The sequence below is a fragment of the Kogia breviceps genome, chromosome 7 (assembly GCF_026419965.1).
Source record: "Kogia breviceps isolate mKogBre1 chromosome 7, mKogBre1 haplotype 1, whole genome shotgun sequence".
In the NCBI taxonomy this organism is placed as follows: Eukaryota; Metazoa; Chordata; class Mammalia; order Artiodactyla; family Physeteridae; genus Kogia; species Kogia breviceps.
In genome coordinates this window covers 63,097,268-63,104,609 of record NC_081316.1, presented here as the reverse complement: position 1 = coordinate 63,104,609, position 7,342 = coordinate 63,097,268, and the positions used below count along the sequence as shown (strand labels likewise).

General features: G+C 40.6%; 1 long non-coding RNA gene across 2 annotated transcripts in view; it reads right to left on the bottom strand.

Annotated features, from left to right (window-relative positions):
- Nucleotides 1-1,023: 1,023 nt before the first annotated feature.
- LOC131759949 (uncharacterized) overlaps nt 1,024-7,342 on the bottom strand; it is a 60,861-nt gene continuing 54,542 nt past the window's right edge. The window contains exon 5 of one of the 2 annotated variants that reach the window (XR_010841398.1): nt 1,024-1,087. This is a non-coding gene — a long non-coding RNA (uncharacterized lncRNA). The remainder of the gene's footprint in view (nt 1,088-7,342) is intronic. The other variant, XR_010841399.1, reaches the window with a different exon arrangement.

Sequence of the window (7,342 nt, the reverse complement as noted above, 5' to 3'; positions counted from 1 at the left end):
ACTTGAACTCAATCTCCAATCCTTCTTCCCTCCCTGGAGGTTGGGCTGGCTCAAAGTCCCAACCTTCTAATCAGTGGTTTGTCTTTCTGGTGACCAGTCTCCATCTTGAAGCTATGCAGTGTCCCACCATGAGTCCCCTCATTAGCATAAACTCAGGAGTGATCCAAGGGACTCACGAATAATAAAGACACTTTAGTCACTCAGGAAATTCCAAGGGTTCTAGAAGCTCCATGCCAGGAACTCTGCAAATTATTTTTGGAACTTCTAAATGACTTGAGCAGGGCTGACCCCATCCTATTCCAGTGATCCAAACAAGTGACGAAACCCAGATAATCGGTACATTCCATCTCCCTGGCCAGACTGCTATTCAGGGATAGGCTTGAGGGAACTCTTGGTGAGTGAAGGACTCTTACCCCTGGGGTCACTGAGCTGGTAGAAAGGTCAGCCTAGCATTGCTACTGCCCATCTTTGCCAGCACAAGTGAAGAGCCTGCTTGAGAGTGAATCAAGACAAAGGAAAACAAAATCAAGAGATGGAGAGAAAACGCAAATGTGGATGACAGAGTTTGACTTCCTGAATCCAACCATGTCTAACTAGATATCTGGGTTTTCCCTTAAGCCACATTGAGTTAAATTTCTGTCATGTGCAGTTGCAAGACTGTTGACCAATACCTTCTTTCTTCCCCCTCCTTTTCACAAGCAATAAACCATATTCCTCCCTTTGTTTCATGCAAAACAGCTTCCCCTTGTCTGAGCTGGGCATCTGCTGATATCTGTGTCTGCAGGGCATTTCAAGAGTCTCCACAGGGCTTCCCTGGTGGCGCAGTGGTTGAGAATCCGCCTGCCGATGCAGGAGACACGGGTTCGTGCCCTGGTCCGGGAAGATCCCACATGCCGCGGAGCAACTAAGCCCGTGAGCCATGGCCGCTAGGCCTGCGCGTCCGGAGCCTGTGCTCCGCAACGGGAGAGGCCACAACAGTGAGAGGCCCGCATACCGCAAAAAAAAAAAAAAAAAAAAAAAAAAAAGAGTCTCCACAAAGACAGTTTCCTCCATGTGAGATACATTGGTGTCATCCATTTTTTACACTCTGTAACAAAAATATTTATACAATATTTATACAATCAAGACTGTACTGTATGTATAGTTTCTTATAGTTTCTTATAAACTTATAGCTTCTTAAGTTTCTATAAACTTATAGTTTCTTATCTACTTTTTTCAATTTTCAGTCAACAAATATTTATATAAAAACTGTATGCTAGTCATATACTAAGCAACTAACACTAACACTATGTTGAGAATTTTCCCACATCATTAAAAAGACTTTGTAAATGTAATTTATTATTAACCAGCACAGAATATACAAGCACATAGACAGATTTCTTTTTTAAGATTTTCATTTTTTTAGAGCAGTTTTAGGTTCACAGCAAAATTGAGGGAAAAGTACAGAGATTTCCCATATACCCCCTATTGCCTTATAGATAGTTTTTAAACTGAATGTTTATTATAGAATATTTAGCTTGTTTCCAAGCTTTATGAATAATGATAGACACATAACACCATCTAAATCTCTCATCATTTCCTTAGAATAGATTCCCAGAAGTAGAATTTCCATAAGAACTTCATTTTTTACCTCCAAAAAATGCAGAAAAAATTTACCAATCTCTGTTGTAGTAAAGCATCTATCCCCTCTGACCCCACCTTGACTGGAGAGATCTGGCCTAAAATACCTTCAGATAGCACAAGAATCACGTTCCTTGAGGGCTTCCTGTTTCCTCTGAGTGCCCCTCCTCAGCTGTCCTTAAAGGGCTGGGGACTGACCAGGCAGCAGGCAGCCTGTCAACCCGGGAGACCTCTGGAGGCATAGTACATATAACTGCTTTAGGAATTGCTGAAAAAAAAAATGGCATTCAGGGCAAGCCTGAAAGGGAGCTAGATGCCAAGACAAGAAAGTCAGCACTAATCATGACCCCATTTTCATTTTTAAGGCTCTTTTTCCCTACTTTATTTTCCTTAAGAAGCATATGTGATTTATAATGGAAAATTTTAATTTATTGGTAAAAACAACAACAAAATGAGTTTCTCAAATTCAGTGTGGTACTGGAGATAATCTGGTCCCTGGAAAAGCAGTTGTGAGCTATCTAGCTTGGCAATGCTTCCTACAAATCACTGGCTGACTTAGAAAAATATATATGCACTTTAGTCACATGAAGGACAGGGTGATTCCCTCTGGGGCCACCACAAAGGGGAATTGATGACTCTCTTCCAGACCTGGAAGAGGGTTCCAAATTGCAATGTGTGAAAATAAGGGGTGGGTCTAAGAACTGTCAGTGGGAGCCTCCAAAACAAAGATTTTTGACTCATTGCAAGAACCTTCTAAGAGGCAGAGTAGCCCAAAGATAAAACCAGCTGCTCCAGAATGTGATGACCTCCCCATCCTGTGAAGTGTTAAAGCAGAGACTGGAGGCCAGTTGTCCTGGTGGTGTGGCAGGGATCCAACTGCAAGGCAGGACAGTGGTTTTCAGTCTTTTTGGTCTCCGGACTCCTTTACACTCTTAAGAATTACTGAGGATCCAAAGAACGTTGTTTATATAGGTTCTATCTATCAACATTTACCATATTAGAAATTAAAACTGAGAAAATTTTAAATACTTACTAATTTATTTTAAAATAACATTAGTAATTCCTTTGTACATTAACATAAAGAAAAAGTTTTACAGAAAATAACTATATTTACTCAAACAAAAAAAGTCTAGCAAGAAGAGTAGCACCTTTTAAAAAATCTTTTTACTATCTAGATCAGTGGAACACAACTGATTATATCTGCTTCTACATTTAATCTGTTGCAATATGTTCTTCAAGGTTGGTTGTAATGTGGAATCTGAAACCATATCAATGAACTGTGACAGAGATCATAGAGCCTGTGCCCAAAGAGATCACAACTGAACAATAATAAGGGAAAACACTTATTGAGTGCTTACCATTATCCAGGTTATATGTCAAGTATTCTATACACATTACTTCAAACAACTTTATAAAGGAAATTTACCTATTTTTACAGATGAAGAAACTAAAACATAGAGAAGCTGTATAGTTTACACCAGGTCACACAGCCTGGTGAAGCCAGGATTTAGAGCAATTTAGCCTAACTGTTCTAATCTTGGCTCTAAATCCTGCCTTATTTTACCTAGCACAATGTTTTCGAGGTTCATCCATGATGTACTTCATTCCTTCTTAAGGCGGAATAATATCCCATTGTATGTATATACCACATTTTGCTTATCCATTCATCTGTTGATGGATACTTCTTAGTATGTTTTAAATAAACAATTACTACGTTCTGTAATAGAGGCAAGCACAGGTTCTAAGAGGGAGAGACAGAGGAGGAGCCACCAATCCAGCTTGGTCTGAGGCAGCCAGGGGCTGGTGCCTGAGCAGAGACTTGAAGGATCTGTAGGAGACATCCAGGAAAAAGACAGGAAAGGGAGGAACCAAGGGACGTGTAAGAAAGAGAACCATAGCCAACCCCATAGGGCTGAGTCAGGTTTGTGTGGAAGAGGGGCAAGAAGTAAGGCTAGAGAGGCAACAACATTGACATTACAGAGTATTTAAGACAGGCTGGGTGCTGTGCAAAGCCTCTTAGATGTTTTAACTTATTTAAACATTACAGCACCGTCTAAAAGAAAACCAGCCTTCTTGCGTATATACTGAGGACCAGGCACTGTTCTTAGTGCCTTGTGTGCAATAATAAATTTAATCCCCATAACAATTCGAGGTCAGTACTATTATCATTCCCATTTTATAGATGGGGAAGTAAGGCATGGAAAGGATAAAACAATTTTGCCCAGGTTTATGCTGGTAAGCAGGGATGTGAACCCAGGTTTCAGCAGCTACGCTTATATCCTGACAGCCGAGAATATGAGAACAAGGTAAGGAATTTAGACTTTTACTGGACAGGTTTAGGCAGAAAGCAACTTGTCCTGATTTGCATTTTATAATCATTCTAGAGGCTGTATGGAGAGTGATAGGCAGGAAGAAGACTGGAGGCAGAGAGACCAGTTAGTAAGCCAAATGGGAAAGAATGAGAATGAGGCAGGGCAGTGCAAATACAGACAAGTGGAGGGTTCTGAGAGATATTCAGGACATGAAATAGTCAGCCGATGGTGATTTGATGAAGCGGGGTCAGGGATGATTCCGAGTTTCTGAGAGGATGACAGTGCAATCAGAGATGGAAGACGCATGGGAAAAACAAGTTTGCAGTTAGGGAGAATCAAGGGGTGAAGATAATGAGATCATTTGGGACATCTGAGTCTTGGTAGGCCCAGGGAGAGTGATCTGGGCACATAAGCTCCATGAAGGCAAAGATCTCTGTTTCACTGACTGACATGGCCTAGTGCCAAGAACAGTACTTGGCATAAGACACCCAGTAAAGACAACCCAGTATGTAGTTGTTTAATGAATGAGTATGCGTACAGAGGAGAAAAGAGTGTGTGACCTGGAGGTTAGGAAATTGTGTTGGGAGTTGGAGCTACGGAGATTGTCAATAGTACGTAAAGTGAGGAGAGTTATACGGACAGAATTCTGGGGACACAATGCTTATAAGACAGGCAGAGAAAAGCCAACCGAACCTTAGAGAGACTGAGGAGTGGCTACAGAGAGGGAGAAACTAGGAGAAGGGAGGTTGTCAAAGGCATCTCAAGTTTTTAAGGTAAAAGAGACTTTGAAGTGCTTCACAGTTTATAAAACATACTTTCTCAGATTCTTCTTTTTCTTTTAATTTTAGTATAACATACCTTTTACTAAATTTTTTATTGACGTAAAAATTACTTTTATGATAAAGTGCAATCATCTTAAGTGTATATTGTGATGAATCTTTGTGTCTTTATGCATCTGTGTAACCCCCATCTGGATCACAATAGAGAAACACTCCAGCACTCAAATGTTTCCTTCACACCCCTTCTCTGTCACCACTCTCCTCCCCACTGGAGATAAGCATTCTTCTGGCTTCCATAATCTTCCATCAGTTCTTGAACTTCTATCAGTTCTTAAATTTCATATAAATGAAATAATACAGTATGTATTATTTTGTGTACAGCTTGTTCCACTCAATATAATAGCTGTGAATTTCATCTGTAATGTTTTGAGCATCAGTAGTTTGTTCTCAGATATTTTCAAAAATGTAATTCTCGTTGAGGATAATAACATCTACCCGTAAAGGAATTAAATGGGATCATGCCTAGTAGCCACCCTACAAAATGAATATTTATTGATTACCTAGCTTTGGTTCAGTATCAAAACAATTTAATCCTCATAGAGGAATCATTGTTCCCTTTTTGCAGAATTTGGTGATATTTTGGAGGGAAGGGAAGAATGAAACAATGGTAAGCTGGTAAGCCAGTATTCTGAGGGGTTGGGGGGAGTCCTTAACTTGGAGAATCTATAATATATAGACATTCTTCCAAAGTAAACAGACAGATGGCCAATAGGCACATGAAAATATGTATAACATCACTAATTATCAGGGAAATGCAAATCAAAACCACAACTGTTATAATGGCTATTATCAAAAAGACAAGAAATAACAAGTGGTAGAAAGGATATGGAGAAAAGAGAACACTTGTGCACTGTCAGTGGGAATGTAAACTGGTGCAGCCACTATGGAGGCTCCTCAAAAAATTAAAAATCGAACTACCAGGATTTCCCTGGTGGTGCCGTGGTTAAGAAGCTGCCTGCCAATGCAGGGGATATGGGTTCGATCCCTGGTCCAGGAAGATCCCACATGCCACGGAGCAACTAAGCCTGTGCACCACAGCTACTGAAGCCTGTGTGCCCTAGAGCATGCACGCTGCAACTGCTGAGCCCACATGCCACAACTACTGAAACCCACCTGCTGCAACTACTGAAGCCTTCGCACCTAGAGCCCATGCTCTGCAACAAGAGAAGCCACCACAATGAGAAGACCACGGACTGCAGCAAAGAGTAGCCCCCGCTCACCACAACTAAAGAAAGCCTGCACGCAGCAATGAAGACCCAGAACATCCAAAAAAAAGAAAAAATAGAACTACCATATGACCTAGCAATTCCAGTTTTCCCAAGAAAACGAAATCACTAATTTGAAAAGATATATGTGCCCCCATGTTCACTGCAGCTTTATTTACAATAGCCAAGATATGGAAACAACTATGTCCAATGATGAATGAAATGATAAAGAAATTATTTTTTATATATGGAATATATATAAAATATATTTATATATTTATGGAATACTACTCAGCCATAAAAAAGAATTAAAAAGAATGAAATCTTGCCATTTTTGACAAATGGATGGACCTTGAGGGTATTATGCTAAGTGAAATAAGTCAGACAGAGAAAGACAAATACTGTATGATTCCACTTATATGTGGAATCTAAAGACCAAAATGCATGAACAAATAAAACAAAACTCATTGATACAGAGAACAGACTGATGGTTAACAGAGGTGCTGGGAGTTGAGGGATGGGAAAAATGGGTGAAAGGGATAAGCAATATGGTGACAGGTGGTAACTAGATTTATTGTGGAGATCACTTTTTAGTGTATATAAATATTAAAGTATAATGTGTACCTCAAACTTATATAATGTTATATACCAATTATACCACAATAAAATTTTTTTAAAAAATCCCTGATTTGTAGTCTTTGCTGATTTTTGTAGTGTAATACTCCCATTGTTGCTGATATCAAGCTACCAATGGCTTAACAACTGGCCTGCAGAATTCTTGGAAATTTAACCATCAGCTCTCCAACACCGATATGAGCCAGTTCCAGCACACCACTGAGTGATTTGCAGACTCTCAAGCTCACTCCAGCTGAGATTCTTGCTCAGGGTCTCAGACCTGGAAAGACCAGCCTTTTAAGACCAGCCTTTTCTGACCCTAATCCTCTCTGCTTTTTCCCCCTATGAAAAAGATTCTTTAAAAATGACCTGGCAGGGCTTCCCTGGTGGCGCAGTGGTTGAGAGTCCGCCTGCCGACACAGGGGACATGGGTTCGTGCCCCGGTCCGGGAGGATCCCACGTGCCGCGGAGCGGCTGGGCCCGTGAGCCATGGCCGCTGAGCCTGCGCGTCCGGAGCCTGTGCTCCGCAACGGGAGAGGCCACAACAGTGAGAGGCCCGCATACCGCACAAAAAACAAAAACAAACAAACAAAAAATGAGCTGGCATCTACTGATGGACGTGAGTCTTACTGAAGGGCCTCAAAATGACTCCAAAATTCAAAATTTTATAAACTTTCATTTTCATTAGTCACCTACTAAGTGAATTATCCATTAATAAAATGTGATATTCATAAACTAAAATTGGGTGGCT